We start from the raw sequence: 22,136 nt of genomic DNA, 5'->3' as shown, positions 1-22,136 counted from the left end.
TTTCTGCTACTTTGTTGTTAGTGTACAGAAATGCAACTGATTTTTGTATGTTGATTTTGTATCCTGCAACTTTACCATATTCATTTATTACTTCTAAAAAGTTTTCTGGTGGATTCTTTAGGGTTTTCTATATATAAAATCATGTCATCTGCAAATAGTGACAGTTTCACTTCTTCCTTTCCAATTTGGATCCCTTTTATTTCTTTTTCTTGCCTGATTGCTCTGGCTAGGACTTCCAGTACTATGTTAAATAGGAGTGGTGACAGTGGGCATCCTTGTCTGGTTCCTGTTCTTAGAGGGATGGCTTTCAGTTTTTCACCATTGAGGATGATATTAGCTGTGGGTTTCTCATATATAGTCTTTATTATGTTGAGTTAGTTTCCTTCTATACCCATTTTATTCAGAGTTTTTATCATAAATGGATGCTGTATCTTGTCAAATGCTTTCTCTATATCTATTGAGATGATCATGTGATTTTTATTCTTCATTTTATTAATGTGGTGTATTACGTTGATTGATTTGCGAATGTTAAACCATCCCTGCATCCCTGGAATAAATCCCACTTGATCATGGTGTATAATCTTTTTAACATATTGTTGTATGCGATTTGCTAGTATTTTGTTGAGGATTTTTGCATCGATGTTCATCAGTGATATTGGCCTGTAATTTTCTTTTTTTGTGTTGTCCTTGTCTGGTTTTGGTATCAGGGTAATGTCAGCTTCGTAGAATGAGTTAGGGAGCTTCCCCCCCTCCTCAATTTTTTGGAAGAGTTTGAGAAGGATAGGTATTAAGTGTTCTTTGAATGTTTGGTAGAATTCCCCAGGGAAGCCGTCTGGTCCTGGACTTTTATTTTTGGGGAGGTTTGTGATTACTGTTTCAATCTCCTTACTGGCGATTGGTCTATTCAAATTCTCTACTTCTTCTTGATCCAGTTTTGGAAGGTTGTACGATTCTAAGAATTTATCCATTTCTTCCAGATTGTCGAATTGGTTGGCATATAGCTTTTCATAGTATTCTCTTATAATCTTTTGTATTTCTGAGGTGTCTGTTGTAACCTCTCCTCTTTCATTTCTGATTTTACTTATTTGTGCCTTCTCTCTTTTTTTCTTGGTGAGTCTAGCTAAAGATTTGTCAATTTTGTTGATCTTTTCAAAGAACCAGCTCTTGGTTTTATTAATTTTTTCTATTTTTTTTTGGTCTCTATTTCATTTCTTTCTGCTCTGATTTTTATTATTTCCCTTCTTCTACTGATTTTGGGCTTTGTTTGTTCTTCTTTTTCCAGTTCCTTTAGGTGCATTGTTAGATTGTTTATTTGAGATTTTTCTTGTTTGTTGAGATAGGCCTGTATCGCTATCAACTTCCCTCTTAGAACCGCTTTTGCTGTATCCCATAAATTCTGGCATGTCTTATTTTCATTTTCATTTGTCACCAGGTATTTTTTGATTTCTTCTTTGATTTCTTTGTTAACCCAGTCGTTGTTCAGTAGCAGTTTGTTTAATTTCCACGTATTTGTGGCTTTTCTGATTTTCTTCCTATAGTTGATTTCTAGTTTCATACCGTTGTGGTCAGAAAAGATGCTTGGTATTATTTCAATCTTCTTAAATTTATGGAGACTTGTTTTGTGGCCTAATATGTGATCAATCCTGGAGAATGTTCCATGTGCATTTGAAAAGAACGTGTATTCTTCGGTTTTTGGATGGAATGCTCTGTATATATCTACTAGGTCCATCTGTTCTAGTGTGTCATTTAAGGCCAATGTTTCCTTATTGATCTTCTGTTTGGATGATCTATCCGTTGGTGTAAGCAGAGTGTTAAAGTCCCCTACTATTATTGTGTTAGTGTCTATTTCTGTTTTTATGTCTGTTAATAATTGCTTTATATATTTAGGTGCACCTACATTGGGTGCGTAGATATTTACAAGTGTTATATCCTCTTGTTGGTTTGTTCCCTTGATCATTATGTAATGCCCTTCTTTGTCTCTTTTTACAGTTTTTGTTTTAAAGTCTATTTTGTCTGATATGAGTACTGCTACCCCAGCTTTGTTTTCATTGCCATTTGCGTGGAGTATCTTTTTCCATCCCTTCACTTTCAGTTTGTGAGTGTCTTTAGGTCTGAAGTGTGTCTCTTGTATGCAGCATATATATGGGTCTTGTTTTTTTATCCAGTCAGCCACCCTATGCCTTTTAATTGGAGCATTTAGTCCATTGATGTTTAAAGTAGCTATTGATAAGTATGTACTTACTGCCATTTTTTAACTTTTTTTTTTCCTCAGTGTTTTAGTAGTCCTTCTCTGTTCCTTTCTTCTTCTATACAGAATTGATGGTCACTTTAGTTTGACCTCTGTCTGAAAGCTGTACTCTTAACTCCCCTCCTCCCTCCTTTTATGTTTTTGGTATCATATCTAACCTCTTTTTTGTGTATTTGTATCCATTACGTTCTAATCATGGAAATAGATAATTTTTCCTATTTGTGGTCTTCTCTTTTCCCCTTAAATCAGTCCCTTTAACATTTCTTGTAGCACTGGTTTCTTGGTGACAAACTCCTTTAATTTTTGCTTATCTGGGAAAATTTTGATCTCTCCTTCCATTTTGAATGATAACCTTGCTGGGTAGAGTATTCTTGGCTGTAAGTTTTTTCCTTTTAACACTTTAAATATATCATGCCATTCTCTTCTAGTCTGTAAAGTTTCTGCTGAGAAGTCAGCTGATAGCCTTATGGGGTTTCCTTTGTATGTACCTTGACATTCTCTTGCGGCTTTTAGGATTCTCTCTTTATCTTTAATTCTGGACATTTTGATTATGATGTGTCTTGGTGTGGGCCTCTTTGGGTTTATCTTGTTTGGGGCTCTCTGTGCTTCCTGTACCTGGATGTCTGTTTCCTTCCTTAGGTTAGGGAAGTTTTCATCTATTATTTCTTGAAATAGACTCTCTGTCCCCTTGTCTCACTCTTCTCCTTCCGGGACACCTATAACACGGATGTTAGTGTGCTTGATGTTGTCCCAGAGGTCCCTTAGACTGTCCTCACTCTTTTTAATTCTTTTCTCTTTTACCTGTTCAGCTTGGGTAATTTCTTCTAGTCTTTCGTCCAGCTCACAGATCCATTCTTCTGTATCCTCTACTCTGCTTTTGAGTCCCTCTAATGAATTTTTCATTTCCAGTATTGTATTCTTCATTTCTGATTGGTTCTTTTTTATATCTTCCATTTCTTTGTTGACATCCTCACTGAGTTCATCTATTCTTCTCCCCAGATCAGTGAGCATCCTTAACACTCTTAGTTTGAACTCTCTGTCGGGTAGGTTACTCATTTCTGTGTCACTTAGTTCCTTTTCTGGGGTTTTGTCCTGTTCCCTTACTTGGAATGTATTCTTTTGCCTCCTCATTTTGCCTCTTTCCCTGTGCTTGTGTCTGCGTATTAGGTAGGTCAGCTACGTCTCCTGCTCTTGGATAGGTGACCTTATGTAAGTGGTGCCTTCGGAGGCTTCCAGTGTGCTTCCCTCAGTTCTCAATGTTCCAGGGGTGACCCGTATGTGGGCTACGTGTGTCCTTCTGTTGTGGCCTGTTTGCTCTCCCTGTAGGTGCCCAGGGAGGCTGAGTTATGCTCCTGGCCAGCTGTTGTAATGCTCAGCTGCTTGTAGTTGTTGTGGGCCCTTCAGTCTCTTTATCAGGTGTGGGGAGCCCCAGCACAGTTGGCTGCAAGTTCTAATACCACATTTGTGTTGCAGTATTTCTTTTAAGTGAGTAGGCCCCCAGCGTGGCAGGTTGTTAGGCTCAGGGCCTTACAATTGCTGTAAGCCTCTAGCCTATTAGGTCTCTTGTCAGCTCTCTGAGGATTGCAGCTGTGTGGGGCTGGCCTCAGGCACAGGAGCACCCAATCGTTTCAGGCTTTGGAAGGTGGGGCAAACCTCCTATGTGGGTCTTTGAGAAGCACAAGTCTTCTGCAGCTGACAAACCCTGCCGCCCACAGGTCCACACACACAGTCAACGCAGTCCTGCCCCGTGTGAGCGCCCCGACCTCCCCAAGCGGACCCAGTCTCTCCACGGCGGGAGCCCCCACACACTCCGCCACCGCCCCACACTCTCCACCCGCTCCTTGTGCACACCCTGCACCACTCAAGTTGGCTCAGTTGCCAGGCTGCAGAGAACCCAGTGACTAATCTATGCAGGCCCATAAGTTGCCTGAGGGCTTGTTGTTGGGTGGGGCCAGTCTCTAGGGTGGGCTGCCTGCCCTGGCTGAGCTGGATTAAATCGGTGCTCTAGCTGGTGGGGCAGACCCTGGGCTGGCAGGCCTCAGGGAGAACTCCAATGGTGTCTGTGTCAGCGTGCCCACACTGGGCCACAACAATGGCCGCTGCCAATGTCCCAGTCCCTGGAGAGGTCTCACCCCTCACCGAGATGCACTCAAGGCCTATTACGTGAGTCTCTTTTCACCACAGCACTGTGCATCTTTCTTTCTGGTGATTTTAGGATGCTTTCTGAAACGGGTGAGTTTGTGCACGGGCCCTTTAAGAGCCAGTTTTAGTTTCTTTGTGAACCGGGTTTTCTGGGGGTACTCCCCAGTGTTTTAGTAGCAGGCAAAGTCAGATATTATGCCGCTGGTCTCGATTGTGCTGGGTCCACACAATGCCCACAGCGGGGGCTCTCCCTGGCTCAGGGCCCCGCGCCTCCAGGGAGGCTGCATACCTGTGAGCTGCTCCCGGCGGCCGTGAAGCTGGCGGCTTGTGAAGGCGGCGTTTTTCCTCTCCGGAAGGGAGTCTCTGCCTCTTCTACCTCAGTTAGGATTGTCTGTTGTTGCAGGAGTTCCTCTTATGCAGTTTTCAGTTCTGTCTCAGGGGTAATTTTTCCACGAGTAGTTGTAAATTGGCTGTGTCCATGGGAGGAGGTGAGTTCTGAGTCTGCTTACGCCACCACCTTGACTCTGCCTCCCTATGAATTCTTCTTTGATGTATGGGTTATTTAGAATTTTACTGTTTAATTTTCAAATACTTGAGGCTTTTATAGATATCTTGTAGTTATTGATTTCTGATTTAATTTGATCGTGATCAGAGAATATCCTCTGTAAGATTTAAATCTTTTTAAATTTATTGAAGCTTGTTTTGGTTTGCTTATGGTTTATCTTGGTGGATGTCCCATGTGCACTAGTAAAGAACATATATTTTACAGCTGTTGAGTATATTTTTCTACAAATATACTCAATTCAGTTAAGTCAAGTTGGTTGATAGTGTCAGTCACATCTTCTATAAACTTATTTTTTGTTTAGTTTTTCTTTCAATTTGCAAGAGAGGTGTTTTCTAATCTCCATCTATAATAGTGCATTTGTCTATTTTTCTTTTTAATTCTGTCATTTTTTGCTTCAGATATTTTGGAGCTCTGTTATTAAGCCCATACTCATTTATAATTTTCCTGAAGTCTTGACCCATTTATAATTTTGAAATTTTCTTCATCTCCATAATATTTCTTGAGTTGAGGTCTATTTTAAAAGTGTCTTATTAATATAGCCATCCAGTTTTCTTATAATTAGAGCTTGAATGGTATATATTTTTCCATTCTTTTACTTTCAACCTATTTATGTCTTTGCATTTAAAATGTGTGTCTTGTTGACAGCCTATAGTTGGGTGCTTTTATATTCATTCTGACAATCTCTGTGTTTTAATTGGAGCATTTAGTCCATTTACATTTAATGTAATTATTGATATGTTTGGATTTAGATATACCGTTTTGTTATGCATTTTTTTGTTTTTATCATTTGTTTTTAGTTTGTTCCTTATTTCCTGTCTTCTTTTGGACTAGTCAAATATTTAAAAAAATATTTTATCTTGACTTTTCTATTGGCTTATTAGTTGTGCCTCTTTGTATGATTTTTTAGTGGTTGCTTCAAGGATTACAAATATGTCTTTAGCTTATGACAGTCTACTAGAGTTGATTCTGTATTACTTAACAGAAACTATAGAAACCTTGCAAAAATATAGTTCTGTTTGTCTCCTGTGCTTTGTTGCTGTATGTGTTACATCTATATCTGTTATAAACTCCACAGTACAGTATTATAATTGTTTATTTAAAATTCATATGTTGAAAAAAGTCAATGTTTTAATTTTTAAAAACAAGTAATATAAGGAAAGAAAAAGTATATAGTCTTTCATATTTACCTACACATTTACCATTTCTGATGTTGTTTTAAATCCTTTCCATTAAATCGAGTTGCAATTTAGTCGAATTACCATCTAGTTTCTAAATGTCTAGTCTAGTCCAACTGATCTATAGTAAATGAATGACCATCTAGTATCATTTTGCTTCAGCTTAAAAAAATTATTTAGATTCTCAGTTTTTGTGTGTATGTTTTTTTGGTAGTACAGATTTGCTGGTAATGAAGTCTCTGGTTTTCTTTGTCTGAAAATATCTTTATTTTGCCTTTATTTTTGGAGGATAGAATTCTGGATTGTTTTTTTCTTTTAAGACTTTAAAGATCTTATTCTATTGTCTCCCATCCTCCATTGTTTCTTATAAAAAATAGACTGTCATATATATTGTTGTTTCCTTTTATGTATTCTAACCTTTTTTCTCTACTTTCAAGATTTTCTCTTTGATTTTGGATTTTTTCAGTTTGACTGTGAAGTGCCTAGGTTTGTTTTTTTTGTATTTGTCCTGCTTGCAGTTCATTGAAGTCTTGGGTCTGTGATTTGATGTCTTTCAAATTTTGGAATTTTTCAACCATTAATTCTTCAAATACTTTATGTGCTCCATTTTTTCCTTTCATTCTGGACCTTCAGTTATACATATGTTGTTATAGTTATTATGTCTGGATAGCAAATTTTACCTCAAAATGTACTGGCATAAAACAACCATTTATTATGCTAATGGTCCCAATGGGTCAGAATTTAGACAGGGTATAGTAAGGATGGTTTTTCTCTGCTCCTTGGTGTCTGGAACCTCAGTTGGGAGACTAAATCAGCAGGGGACAGGAACAGCTAGGGCTCCTCAGACATTTCTCTCCATCCTATGTAGTTTCCCATGTGATCTCTCCAGTATGACAGTATCGAGACATGTCTCAGCAGATAGAAGTCCAGTGCAAAGTTGTACCTCCTTTTGTGTCCTAGTCTCAGAAGTCATGTAGTTACTTCTGCCTCATTCTATAAGTTGAGGCAAGAATAAAGGTCTGCCCAGGTTCAGGGGGAGGGAACATAGTCCCCTCCTCTCAATGGAGGAATTTCAGTGTCACACTGTAAGAATAGCATGTGAGATGGGATATATTTTGGTGGGTCATCCTTAGAAAATACAGTCTACCACATATGTTATCCACCTGATATTATCCCACATGTCTCTGTGGGCTCTGTTCTTTCTTTCTTTTTTATTGAGGTATCATTGATTTATGGCCTTATATAAATTTCAGGTGTACATCATTATATTTCAATTTCTGTATAGACTACATGATGTTCACAACCGAAAGACTAATTATCATCCATCACCATACACATATACCGTATCACCCCTTTCATCCTCCTCCCTCCCCACTTCCCATCTGGTAACCACCAATCTAATCTCTATGTCTCTGTGTTTGTTTGTCGTTGTCGTTGTTGTTTTTATCTTCTACTTATGAGTTAAATCATGTGGTATTTGACTTTCTTCATCTGACTTATATTGTTTAGGATAATACCCTCAAGGTCCATACATGTTGTCACAAATGGCAAGATTTCATCTTTTTTTATAGCTCAGTAGTATTCCATTGTGCGTGTATACCACATCTTCTTTATCCATTCATCCCTTGATGGCACTTAGGTTGTTTCCAAGTCTTGGCTATTGTGAATAACGCTGCAATGAACACAGAGGTGCAAATATCTTTACACATTGGTTTTTTCATATTCTTTGGATAAATACCCAGAAATGGAATAGGTGGATCATATGGTAGTTCTAGTCTTAATAATTTTGAGACTCTCCAGACTGTTTTCCATGGTGGCTGCACTAGTTTACATTTCCACCAGCAGTGTCTGAGAGTTTCCTTTTCTCCACATCCTCTCCAACACTTGTCATTTCTTGTCTTGTTAATTATATCCTTTCTGATGGGTGTGAATTGATATCTCATTGTAGTTTTGATTTGCATTTCCCTAAAAATTAGTGATGTTGAACATTTTTTCACATGCCTGTTGTCCAGCTGTATATCTTCTTTGGAAAAATGTCTGTTCAGATCCTTTGCCAATTTTTTAATTGGGTTTCTTGTTTCTTTGTTCTTGAGTTTTATGAATTCTTTATATATTTTGAATATTAACCCCTTATCGGATATATGGCTGGCAAATATCTTCTCCAAATTGTTAGGTTGTCTTTTCGTTTTGCTGATGGTTTCCTTTGCTGTGCAGTAAGATTTTTAGTTTGATGTAGTCCCATTTGTTTATTTTCTCTATTGTTTCCGTTGCCTGGTGAGACATGATATTCGAAAATATGCTGCTAAGACTGATGTTGAACAGCGTACTGCCTATGTTTTCTTCTAGAAGTTTTATGGTTTCAGATCTTACATTCAAGTCTTTAATGCATTTTGAGTTAATTTTTGTGTATGGTGTAAGATAACGGTCTCCTTTCATTCTTTTGCTTGTGGCTGTCCAGTTACCCCAGCACCATTTATTGAAGAGACTTTCCTTTTCTCCAATGTATATTCTTGGCTCCTTTGTCAAAAATTAGCTGTCCATAGATGTGTAGGTTTATGTCTGGGCTCTTGTTTCTGTTCCACTGATCTGTGTGTCTGTTTTTGTGTCAGTACCATGCTGTTTTGATTACTGTAGCTTTGTAGTATATTTTGAAATCAGGGAGTGTGATACCCCCAGGTTTGTTCTTTTTTCTCAGGATTCCTTTGGCTATTCGGGGTCCTTTGTTGTCCCCTATAAGTTTTAGGATTCTTTGTTCTATTTCTGTTAAAAATATCATTGGGACTTTGATAGGAATTGCATTGAATCTGTAGATTGCTTTAGGAAGTATGGACATTTCAACTATATTAATTCTTCCAATCCATGAGCACAGAATATCTTCTATTTCTTTGTATTTTCTTTGATTTTTTTCAACAGTGTTTTATAGTTTTCAGTGTACAGGTCTTTCACCTCCTTGGTTAAATGTATTCGTAAATATTTTATTATTTTGTTGCAATTGTAAATGGGATGGTATCCTTAATTTCTCTTTCTGCTATTTTGTCGTTAGCGTTTGGAAATGCAACTGATTTTTGTATGTTGATTTTGTATCCTCTAATATGACTGTATTCATTTATTATTTCTAGTAGATTTTGGTGGATTCTTTAGGGTTTTCTCTGTATAAAATCATGTCATCTGTGAATCGTGCCAGTTTCACTTCTTCTTTTCCAATTTGGATCCCTTTTATTTCCTTTTCTTGCCTTATTGTTCTGGCTAGGACTTCCAATACTATGTTAAATAAAAGTGTTGGGAGTGACCATCCTTGTTTGGTTCCTGTTCTTAAAGGGATAGCTTTCAGTTTTTCCCTATCGAGTATATTAGCTGTGGGTTTGTCATATATGGCCTTTATTATATTGAGGTACTTTCCTTCTATAACCATTTTATTGAGTGTTTTTATCATAAATGGATGCTGTATCTTGACGAATGCTTTCTCTGCGTCTATTGAGATGATCACGTGATTTTTATTCTTCATTTTGTTAATGTGGTGTATCACGTTGATTGATTTGCAAATGTTGAACCATCCTGCATCCATGGAATAAATCTCACTTAATCGTGGTGTATGATCTTTTAAATTTATTGTTGTATTCAATTTGCTAGTATTTTGTTGAGGATTTTTGCATCGATGTTCATCAGTGATATTGGCCTGTAATTTTCTTTTTTTGTGTTGTCCTTGTCTGGTTTTGGTATCAGGGTAATGTCAGCTTCGTAGAATGAGTTAGGGAGCTTCCCCCCCTCCTCAATTTTTGGAAGAGTTTGAGAAGGATAGGTATTAAGTCTTCTTTGATGTTTGGTAGAATTCATCAGGGAAGCTGTCTGGTCCTGGACTTTTTCTTTTTGGAAGATTCTGATTACTGTTTTGATCTCCTTACTGGTGACTAGTCTATTGAAATTCTCTATTTCTTCTTGATTCAGTTTTGGAAGGTTGTATGATTCTAAAAATTGATCCATTTCTTCTAGAGTATCCAGTTTGTTGGCGTATAGCTTTTCCTAGTAGTCTCTTATAATGCTTGGTATTTCTGAGGTGTCTGTTGTAATGTCTCCTGTTTTGTTTCTGATTTTATTTATTTGAGTCTTGTCTCTTTTTTTCTTGGTGAATCTAGCTAAAGGTTTCTCAATTCTGTTTTTCTTTTCAAAGAACAAGCTTAGTTTCATTGATTTTTTTCTATTGTGTTTTAGCCTCTATTTCATTTATTTCTGTTCTGATTTTTATTATTTCCTTTCATCTACTGATTTTGGACTTTGTTTGATCTTTTTCTATTTCCTTTAGGTGCACCGTTGATGTTTATTTGAGATTTTTTATTTTTTATGAGATTGTTTATTTGAGATTTTTCTTGTTTCTTGAGGTAGGCCTGTACTGCTATAAACTTCCCTCTTAGTACTGCTTTTGCTGTATCCCATAAACTTTGGCATGTTGTCTTTTCACTTGTCTCCGCATATTTTTTATTTCTCCTTTGTTTTGTTCATTGACCCAATAGATGTTTATTTAATCTCCACGTATTTGTGGTTTTTCCAGCTTTCCTCTTGTAGTTGATTTCTAGTTTCATACCATTGTGGTCAGAAATGGTGGTTGGTATTATTTCAGGTGTCTTAAATTTATTGAGACTTGTTTTGTGACCCAATATGTGATCTATCCTGGAGAATGTTCCATGTGCATTCAAAAAGAATGTGTATTCTGTGGTTTTTGGATGGAATGTTCTGTATATGTCTACTAAGTCCATCTGGCCTAATGTGTCATTGAAAGCCAATGTTTCCTTATTGATCTTCTGTTTGGATGACCTATCTATTGATGTAGGTGGAGCATTTAAGTCCCCTACTCTTATTGTGTTACTGTTTATTTCTCCTTTTATGTCTGTTAAGAATTCTTTTATATATTTAGGTGCTCTTGTGTTGGGTGCTTAGGTATTTACAAGTGTTATGTTCTCTTGTTGGATTGTTTTCTTTATTATTATGTGATGCCCTTCTTTGTCTCTTGTTACAATTTTTTTTTTTTAAAACTTAAATACATGATGGAAATATTTTATTTATTTATTTTTCCCCAAAGCCCCAGTAGATAGTTGTATGTCATAGTTGCACAGCCTTCTAGTTGCTGTATGTGGGACGCAGCCTCAGCATGGCCGGAGAAGCAGTGCGTCAGTGCGCGCCCAGGATCCGAACCCGGGCCGCCAGCAGTGGAGCACGCACACTTAACCGCTAAGCCATGGGGCCGGCCCCAATTTTTGTTTTAAAGTGTATTTTGTCTCATATAACTATTGCTGCCCAAGCTTTCTGTTCATTGCCCTTTGCGTGGAGTATCTTTTCCATCTCTTCACTTTCAGTTTGTGAGTGTCTTAGGTCTGAAGTGTCTCTCTTATATGCAGCATATATACGGATCTTGTTTTTTTTTATTCATTCAGCTACTCTGTGTCTTTTGATTGGAGCATTTAGCCCATTGACATTTAAAGTAGCTATTGATAAGTATGTACTGATTGCCATTTTGTTACTTTTTTTCTGGGTGTTGTAGCGTTTCTTCTGTGTTCCTTTCTTCTTCTCTTGCTCTCTTCTCTTGTGATTTGATAGATTTCTTTAGTATTATGTTTGGGTTCCTTTTTCTTAATTTTTTCTGTATTCAATATAGGATTTTTGTTTATGATTACCATGAAGTTCATATATAATAATCTATGTAAATAGCAATCTGTATTAAGTTGATAGTCTCAAGTTTGACCTCTTACTAGAAGTTGTACACTTTTACTTCCCTCCCCCCACATTTTATGTTTTTGATATCATATTTAGGCTCTTTGTGTGTGTGTGTGTGTATCCCTTAACCTCTTATGATGGAGATAGATATTTTTAATACTTTTGTCTTTTGACCCTCATATTAGCTGTGTAGGTGGTTGATCTGCTACCTTTACTGTATATTTCCCCTTTACCAGTGATTTTTTTTCTTTGATAATTTTCTTATTCATATTAGTGGTCTTTTCTTCTCCACTAAAATAAGTCCATTTAATATTTCTTGTCAGGCCAGTTTATTGGTGATAAACTCTTTCAGGTATTGCTTGTTGGAAAACTCTTTACCTTTCCTTCCATTCTGCATGATAACCTTGCTGGGTAGAGTATTCTTGGCTGTAGTTCTTTCCTTCCAGCACTTTGACTATATTGAGCCCCACTCCCTTCTAGCCTGTAAAGCTTCAGCTGAGAAGTAAGCTTATAGCCTTATGGGATTTCCTTTGTATGTAACCTGTTGCCTTTCTCTTGCAGCTTTTACAATTCTCTCTTTATCTTTAATTCTTGAAATTTTAATGATAGTGTATCTTGGTGTGGGCCTCTTTGGGTTCATTTTGCTTTGTGCTCTCTGTGCTTCCTTTACCTGGATGTCTGTTTCCTTCCTTAGGTTAGGAAATTTTTCAGCTGTTATTTCTTCAAATAGGTTCTCTGCCCTTCTGTCTCTCTCTTTTCCTCCTGGGACACCTATAATATGGATGTTAGTATGCTTGATGTTGTCCCAGAGGTCCCTTAGACTGTCCTCATTCTTTTTTCTTTTTAGCTTGAGTGACTTCTTCTACTCCTTCAACCAGTTTGCTGATCCTTTCTTCTTTGTTATCTACTCTGCTGTTCATTCCCTCTAGTGAATTTTTCTTTGACATTATTGTGTTCTTCAGTTCTGATTGGTTCTTTTTTACGTTTTGCAATTGTTTCTTGGAGTTCTCTCTGTGTTCATCTATTCTTCTCCTAAGATCAGTGACCATCCTTATGACTCTTAGTTTCTACTCTTTATCAGGTAGATTGTTTATCTCTGTTTTGTTTAGTTGTTTTTCTGAGGATTTGTCCTGTTCCCTTCTGTGGAACATATTCCTTGGTCTTCCCATTTTGCCTACTTCTCTGTGCTTATATTATGTATTAGGTAGATCAGCTACGTCTCCTGATCTTGGAGATATGGCCTTATGTAAGAGATGCCTTATGGGGCCCAGGAATGTGCTTCCCTCTTGTCACCAGTTCCAAATGTTCCAGTAGTGTCCAATGTGGGCCAGGTGAGCCCCTCTATTGTGATGGGTTTGCTCTTGCTATGGGTGTGTGGGTAGGCTAGGCCAACTGCTGGGCCAGCTGGATGTAAGGCTCAGCCGTGTGCAGCTGCTACAGTCACTTCAGTCACTTTATTTGGTATGGCAAGCCCCAGCACTGCTGGCTGCAAGGTCTAATAGCACACACGTGCTGCTATTTAGCTGTTAAGTGAGTCAGACTCCCAGCATGGCTGGTTGCTAGGCTCAGGGGCTCACAATTGCTGCAGGCCTCCAGCCTTCGAGGCTGATGTCAGCTCTCTTAGAAGCACAGCTGAGTGAGGCTGGCCCCAGACATGGCGGTACACAGTTGTTTCAAGTATCGGAAGGTGGAGCACATGCCCTGTGTGGCTGTTTTAGATGGTCAGTGGGACAAGTCTGCTGCAGCTGACATGCCCCACTGCCGGCAGGCCCACTGACCCTACCAACCCATCTTGCCTTGTGTGCACACCCTGCCCCACTGAGGCAGACTCACTTGCCCAGCTGCAGAAGTCCCATACACCCCACCTACGTGGGCCCACCAGTTCCCCACAGGCTGGCTGGTGAGCAGGGCTGGTCCCTAATGTGAGCTGCCTGCCCTGGCTAAGCTGGATTAAATCGGTGCTCTAGTGGGTGGGGCAAATCCCCATGCTAACAGGCCAGAGGAAGAAATCCAGTGGCATCTGCCAGCATTTGTGTCAGCACACCTGTACTAGGTCACAATAATGGCAGCCACTAGTGTCTCAGTCCCTGAGGAGGTTGGCCCTGCTGCCTCCTGCCTCTCTGAGATGCACTCAGAGCTTATCAAGTGAGTCTTTTTTACCAAAGAACTATGCACCTTTCTTTCTGGTGATTTTCTGTTGGTTTCTGGAATTGGTGAATCTGTGCATGGGGCCTTTAAGAGCAGGCTTTTCTTTCTCTTGTGTTCAATAGCTTTCCTGGGGGTCGTCCCCATTGGTTTGAATAGACAGCAAAGCCAGGTATTATGGGACTCATTTTCATTGTGCTGAATTCAAAGACTGCTTGTTGTGGCATAGCTCTCCTGCTCTGATCCCCCACTCCTCCAGGAAAAGTTACATTAAGATTTCCCCCAGCTATGAAGCGCTGCAGCTAGTATGTGGTTTTTTCCTTAGCAGAGGGGTATTTCTGCATCTTCCATCTCTATCAGTGTTGTCCCTTGTTCTGGGGGTTCTTTTTATCCAGTTTCCAGTTCTCTCTCACAGGTAATTGTTCCACAGGTAGTTATAGATTTGTTGTGTCTGTGTGAGGAGGTGAGTTCAGAGTTCTCCTACACCAGCATCTTCCCAGCAATCCTCTCTGTTCATTTTTATTCTATCTGCTTTTCTCTCTATGGTTTAGATTGTATAATTTTAATTTATCTATTTTTAATTTCACTGCTCCTTTCTTTTCTATCTCTAATCTTCTGGTAAACCCATTCAAATTTTCTTCCATTTCAGTCATACGTTTTTAGCTCTAGAATTTTCATTTGGTTCTTCTTAGAGTTTCTGATTTGTGATGAGCGTCCCCATCTGTTTATTAATTATGCAAATATTTTCTTGAAATCCTTTAATATATTTATAATAGCTGCGTTAAAATCTTTGTTTGTATATTGCAATATCTGGAGTATCGTAGAGTCAGTTTTCATTGACGGCTCTTTTTCTTCAGTATAGGTGACGTTTTCCTGTTCCTTCACAGGAATGATATGTTTTACAGTTTCTGGATTCAGTTATCTGTCTCTGAAGAGTGAGTATTATTTTAATAGGGAGTGAACCTGGATGGATTCAAATTCAAAACTCTGTGTCTCCTATGGTGATAAGCAGCTAAAATTTCTTTTGGATTCTTTCAGATTTCAGCTGCTGCCCTTTTTACCTCTAGGATATTCCCTGTGCATGTGTAGTTTAGTCCACAGCCAAGGATCCTTGGGGACTTTATATGCAGATTTTGGGACTCACTCCCACTGCATCTCCCTCCCTACTAGGATTTCTTTTCTAACTTTCTGACTGCTCTGCCAACCTTGATTTTGTCCTCTGACACCTCAGATAGTAAGGCTGAGTTTTTCTGCTCACTGAGCAGTGCACATCCTAGAGAGTGCTCCTAGGAAATATGCTGCAAACTCAAAAGTCTCTCCTGTTGCAATTGTCTTTCAAAAGTAGACTGTTCTGCTTATATCTCCTGCTTTGATTACTCTTTAGTACATTTGAATAGTTAATTTTAAATATTTTGCCCAGATTTTATACTTCGTATCTGTGAGAGGGTTAGTCTATTACACTTCACCATAGCTAGAAGACAAAAACCTCTCACCTACTTTTTACTTTTTTTCGTGTTTTTTTGAATTAAATAATTAATTTTTCTGTTTTTCTCTCCTCTCAGCTTTTAATTATACATTCTTCTATTATTCTTTTCATGGTTACCCTAAGGATTACAGTGCACATTATTATTTCATTAGTGATTTTACTTCTTTGCAAGTGATTAACTTTATGTGAATTATTTTATTGTTTTTTTTAAATTTCTTTTTGTGTGTGTGTGAGGAAGATCAGCCCTGAGCTAACATCCGTTGCCAGTCCTCCTCTTTTTGCTAAGGAAGGTTGACCCTGGGCTAACATCTGTGTCCATTTTCCTCTACTTTATATGGTATGCCACCACTGCATGGCTTGATAAGCCATGCGTTGGTCCGCACCTGGGTTCTGAACCCTCGAACCTCGGGCTGCCGAAGCGGAGTGCCTGAACTCAACTGCTCTGTCACCGGGCTGCCCACTATTTTATTGATTTAAAACTGTCAATAATATTTCTCATTTGCCTAACATTTACTCTTTCCAGTAAAATATATTCATTCTGAACTTTAATGCTTTCATTTGGGATAATTTTCCTTTAAGATATAAAACTCTGATGTTATTTGCTGTGTAGATCTTCTGGCAAAGAATTCTCTTTTTCTCTTTCTGTTATCTGAAAATGTTTAAATTTTGCTTTTTTTGAAGGATATTTTTGATACACGTAGAAATCTACATTCACAAACTTTTTCTTTCAGGACTTCAAGATGTCATTCCGTTGTCTTCTGGCGTGTAGATTTTCTGTAGAAGAATCAGTCTTAAGTCTTATTGTTGCTTCCTTGAAGATAATGTGTCTTTTTTCTTCTGACTGCTTTTAAGATTTTTCTGCCATGAGATGTCTTTCCATTTATCCACCTTCTTTAATTTCCTTCATCAATGTTTTATAGTTTTCAGTGTGCAAGTCTTTCACTTCTTGGTAAAATTTGTTCCTAAGTACTCTACTCTTTTTGTTACTATCGTAAATGGGATTGTTTTCTTAATTTCCTTTTCAGATAGTTTGTTGTTAGAAATGCTACAGATTTTGGTACATTGATTTTGTATCCTGCAGTGTTACTGAATTTTTTTGTTAGTTCTAACAATTATTTTTGTCGTCATTGAATCTTTAGGGTTTTCTACATATATGATCATGTCATCTGCAAACAGAGGTAATTTTATGTCTTTCTTTTTGATTTGGATGCCTTTTATTTCCTTTTTTTGTCTAATTGCTCTGGCTAGGACTTCCACTACTATGTTGAATGGAAGTGGTGAGAGTGGGCATTCTTGCCTTGTACTTGGTCTTAGAGGGAAAGCTATTAGTTTTTTCCCATTGATGATGATGTCAACTGTGGCTTTTCATTTATGGATTTTATTGTGTTGAGATAAGTTCCTTTTTAACCTATTTTGTTGAGAGTTTTTTTTTTTTATCATGAATGGATGTTCAATTTTGTCAAATGCTTTCTCTGCATCCATTGAGACGATCATATAGTTTTTGTCTTTCATTCTGTTAATGTGGTATATCATATTGATTTGCATATGTTGAACCATCCTTGCATTCCTGGGATAAATCCCACTTAGTCATGTGTATAATTCTTCTAATGTGCTTTTGAATTTGGTTTGCTAGTATTTTATTAAAGAGTTTTGCATTTATATTATTTAGGGATATTTGCCTGTAGTTTTCTTTTCTTGCGTTGTCTTTTTCTGGCTTTGGTATCAGGATGATGCTGCCTTCCTAAAATGAGTTTGAAGGTGTTCCCTCTTCTATTTTCTAGAAGAGATTAAGAAGCATTGGTATTAATTCTCCTTTTATTGTTTGGTATAATTCACCCATCAAACCACCTGGTCCTGGGCTTTCCTTTGTTGAGAGGCTTTTAATTAATCCTTCAATTTCTTTATTTGTTATTGGTCTGTTTAGGCTTTCTATTTCTTCTTGATTCAGTCTTGGTAGGTTGTGTGTTTCTAGGAATTTATTTGTTTTTTCTAGGTTATCCTATTTGTTGGCATATAGTTGTTCATAATAGTCCCTTATGATCCTTTTTATATCTGAGGCATCTGTTGTGATGTCTCATTTTTCATTTATGACTTTATTTATTTGAGTTTTCTCCTTTTTTCTTACTCTAGTTAAGGTTCGTCAATTTTGTTTATCCTTTTCAGAAATCAACTCTAAGTTTTGTTGATTTTTTTTCTATTGCTTTTCTATTCTCTACTTGATTGAATTCTGCTCTAATCTTTATTTCCTTCTGATAACTTTGAGTTTACTTAGTTATTCTTTTTTGAATTCTTTGAGGTGTCAAATTAGGTTTTGTACTTGAGATCTTTCTTCTTTTTAAATGTAGGCATTTATCACTGTAAACAACCCCATTAATAGTGCTTTTGCTACAATCCATCAGTTTTGGCATGTTGTGTTTTCATTTGTCTTGAGATATTTTTAAAATTCCCTTTTGATTTCTTCTTTGACCCAATGGTTGTTCAACATTGTGTTTTTTAGTTTCCAGGTATTTGGGAAATGCCCCATTTTATTGTTGTTATTGATTTCTAGTTTAATTTCATTTTGGTCAGAAAGATCTATTTTGGAGGATGTCCCATATGTACTTGAGAAGAATGTATATTCTTCTGTTGTGGGGTGGAAAGTTCTGTATATGTCTGTTAAGTTCATTTGATTTATATGTTGTTCAAGTCTGCTGTTTCCTTATCTGGCTGGTCTATCCATTATTCAGAGTGGAATATTGAAGTCTCATACTTTTATTTTATTGCTGTCAATTTCTCCATTCAGATTGCTCAATATTTGCTTTATATACTTAGGTGCAGTGATATTGGGTGCACATGTAATTGTTATATCTCTCTGTGGAACTGACTGTTTTATCATTATATAATGACCTTCTTTGTCTCTAAAGACTGTTTTAGAGTTTAATTCTATTTTTTCTGATGTAGGTATAGCCACTGCTGCTTTCTTTTAGTTACCATTGGTATGGAATATCTTTTTTGATCTCTTCATTTTCAACATGTTTGTCCTTGAATCTAAAGTGAATTTCTTGTAGACAGCATATAGTTGGATATTTGTTTTTAATCCATTCAGCCACTCTGTATTTTTTGATTGGGGACATTAAACCATTTTCATTTAAAGTAGTTATTGGTATGGAAGGATTTGTCATTGCCATTTTGTTAACTTTCTGTTTGTTCTTTTTTCCTTTTTTTCTCTCTTTCTGTTTTCCTTTGGGTGTGTATTTGTGTATTGTTAGAGTTGATTCCTTTTTCTTTTTCTTTCTGTGTGACTTCTGTAAGTATTTTCTTTGTTGTTACCATAGTGCTCACCTAAAATGTTTTATTTTAAGTCTATTTTAAGCTGATAAAAAGCTGTTTTAACTTCACTTACATATAAAAACTCTATACTTTTACCTCTCCTCCCTCCGTGTTATATGCTATTGATGTCACAGTTTACATCTATTTATATTGTGTATCCATTAACATAATTTATAGTTATTTTTAATAATTTTGTCTTTTAACTTTAGACTAAATTAAAAGTGATTTATCCACAACCATTACAGTAATGTGATATTCTCTTTTTGTCTGTATATTTAACTTTACCAAGGAGGTTTATACGTTTATCTGCTTTTTTGTTGCTGTTTAACATCCCTTATTTTCAACTTGAATAACTCTCTTTAGCATTTCTTGTAAAGCGGGTCTAACAGTGATGAACTCCTTCAGGTTTCATTTATCTGAAAAAGTCTTTATCTTCCCTTCATTTTTGAAGGACAGGTTTTCTGGGTATAGTATTCTTGGTTGATAGGTTTTTTTTCTGTCAGCACTTTGAATATATCATCCCACTCTCCTCTGGCTTGCAAGGTTTCTGAAGAAAAATCCACTGATAGTCTTATGGGAGTTTCCTTTTATGTAACAAGTTGCTTTTCTTTTATTGCTTTTGACAATTTGATTATAAAGTGTCTTGGTGTGGTTCTCTTTTGATTCAACTTATTTGTTGTCCTTTGAGCTTCCTAAATCTGGATGTCTGTTTTTCACTAAGGTTTGGGAAATTTTCAGCCATTACTTCTTTGTGTAAGCTTTCTGCACTTTCTCTCTCTCTTCTCCTTCTGGGACTCCCATAATGCATATATTGGTCTATTTGATGGTGTCCCATAAGTTCCTTAAGCTAACTTCACTCTTTTTCATTCCTTTTTTCTTTTTGCCACTCTGACTGGATGATTTCCAATAAGCTGTCTTCCAGTTTGTTGGTCCTTTCTTCTGCTTGATCTAGTATGCTGTTGAATCCTCTATTGAGTTTTTCAGTTCAGTTACTGCATTTTTCAATTCTATGATTACTGTTTGATACTTTTTAGTATTTTCTTTTACTTTGTTGAAATCCTCTCTTTGTCCATGCGTTGTTCTCCTGATCTCGATGAGCATCTTTAAGGCTTGTTTTGAATTCTCCATTGAGTAAATCACATATCTCCATTTTGTCAGGGAAAGGTTTCTGGAGACTAGTCTTGTTCTTTTATTTGGAATGTATTTCCTTGTTTCTTCTTTTTCTTTTACTGTGTGTATTGGTTTCTGCACGTTAGATAAAACAGCCACCTCTTCTGGTCTTCACAGACCAGGCTCATATAATGAAGATGAACTTACTAATCAGACCAGCCAGAGATTGTAGATTCAAAGCTTTGTGCTCATCTAAACTGCTGTCTTCGTTTTTAGTCTTCCCTAGAAGACAAGAGTAAGCCGAGTGCCATAATTGCCTTGAGACAGGCAAGATAGAAGCCAGTCCCTCAAGTTGCAGCCATAAAAGCTGGGGCACTAGATGTGTGGTCCAATTCTTTCTCTCCTCAAGGAAAAGCTTGGAGGTGGAGTTTGTCACCCACTTGCTCTTGAGCCAGCGAGAGGAACTATTGCGAATACCTGCACACTCATTCAGACTGTAAGCTTTTCAAACTGTTGCTTTGCTCTCTGTTGCCCCTAGGAACCTAGTAATTGCCAGGTTCTGTCATCTCTCAGAGACAGGTGGGTTAGAAGTCTGTCCCTCAAGTAGCAACTGGAAAGTTTTGGGGATGGATGTGCAGTCCCACCTCTTTTACGGAGAAGGTGGAGGCTTGGTTTTATCACTGGAGAGGGCTGGGGGGAAGAGCCATGGGAAGATCCCACACTCCCATTCGAACTCCCAAAGGACTAGTGATTACCTGCCCATCAGCTCCCAGAGACAGGCAAGTAAGATGCCAGACCCTCAGACAGCAGGTAGATAAAGCCAGGAGACTAGATGTGCAGTCTAACCCCTTCCAGAGAGATGCTGGGATCTGGGCTTTATTGTCTGCTTGCTCTCTATGGGCCAGAGGGAAGAGCCACTGGAAGCTCTCACACACCTGTTTAAAACTGCCTCTTTGTTCTCTGGGCCTAGGAGACTAGCAACTGCCAGGCCCCATGAGCTCTCAGAGTTAGGCAAATTAGGAGCCAGTCCCTTGAGTAACAGTTGTAAAAGTTGGGGCACTAGATGTGTGGTCTAACTCCTTCCAGGGAGAAGTTGGAGGCTTGGTTTTATCACTGGAGTGAACTGAGGGGAGAAGCTATGGGAAGTATACACACACTTGTTCAAGCTCCCAGAAGACTAGTAATTTCCCGCCCCACCAGCTCCCAGATGCAGGCTAGTAAGAAGCCCGTTCCTTGGGCAGCAGCTGGAAAAGTTGGAACATTACGTGTGCCGTCTAACCCCTTCCAGGTAGAAGCTGGGATCTGGGCTTTATTGCCTACTCACTCTTCACTGAGCCAGGGGGAGAACCATGGGAAGTTGTCCCCTGCCCATTTAAAACTGCCTGTTGTCTGTGGTCCCAGGGGATTAGTAAACGCCAGGCACTGTCAGCTCCCAGAGACGGGCGAGTTAGGAGCCAGTTTCTCAGGTAGCAGTCATAAAAGACAGGGTAGTAGATGTGTGAGCCACACCCTTCTCCTCAGTGAGAAGCTAGGAGTTGGGGGTTCCCTCCTGACTGTATGGTGCTGTGCTATGGGTGAGATTTATGGCAAGAGTGTGTCTCAGCTTTTCCTGCCCATTTCAATGTGGGTATTTTCTCAGTCGCCCAGGGTGTGGGAGCCTTTGAACTAATTTCTAGATTTCTCTCAGAGAGAATCGATCCATGTGTAGCGATTTATTTGTGGTATCCATGGGTGAAGGGAGATTCTGGAGCCTACTATTCCAGCACTTTGCTCTTTAAGTCCCTCTTCGATAACTTCAATATCTGAATCACTTGTCAGTCTCTTTCTCTTATCCATTTTTTCTCTCTCTCTGTTTTTTTTAGTAATTTGTCCTGATTTTTGTCATATCTCTGAATTTTTTATTGTACCATGGATGACAAATTATAGAGGCTTTGGAAGATGTTACATTTCTCCAAAGAGGATTATACTTTCTTCTGGCGGGTGGATAGAGCACCCAGTGATTTCCTTGATTCTCTTGAAGATTTGTTTTATGCTTTTCTAGGGATAATATTTTTCCATTTTCCCCTTACCATTAGGTCGTGGCTCTTCTGGAGTCTCAACTTAAACTCTGAGGTGTTTACCAAGACCCCTCTACTTTGCTGGGACTTAATTCCAATCCAAGTCTCCCCAGCACCATGAGGTAGATGAAACTATTCAGCTCTTTAGCCTCCCAGTTGATATTTTCTTCTGAGTTTCCAGCATCTCACTCTG

At 38.1% G+C, this 22,136-nt stretch overlaps 1 protein-coding gene and 1 pseudogene across 2 annotated transcripts in view; both read left to right on the top strand.

Annotated features, from left to right (window-relative positions):
- Positions 1 to 22,136, top strand: part of LOC147914953 (schlafen family member 13-like) — a 59,029-nt pseudogene that overhangs the window by 12,682 nt on the left and 24,211 nt on the right. The gene's annotated exons all lie outside the window — the stretch shown is intronic.
- LOC101397600 (schlafen family member 12-like) overlaps positions 1 to 22,136 on the top strand; it is a 60,296-nt gene that overhangs the window by 27,698 nt on the left and 10,462 nt on the right.

This window comes from Ceratotherium simum, chromosome 16, assembly GCF_057802395.1.
Source record: "Ceratotherium simum simum isolate JZ-2026a chromosome 16, ASM5780239v1, whole genome shotgun sequence".
Taxonomy (NCBI): Eukaryota; Metazoa; Chordata; class Mammalia; order Perissodactyla; family Rhinocerotidae; genus Ceratotherium; species Ceratotherium simum.
This window is presented reverse-complemented; position numbering and strand designations above follow the sequence as displayed.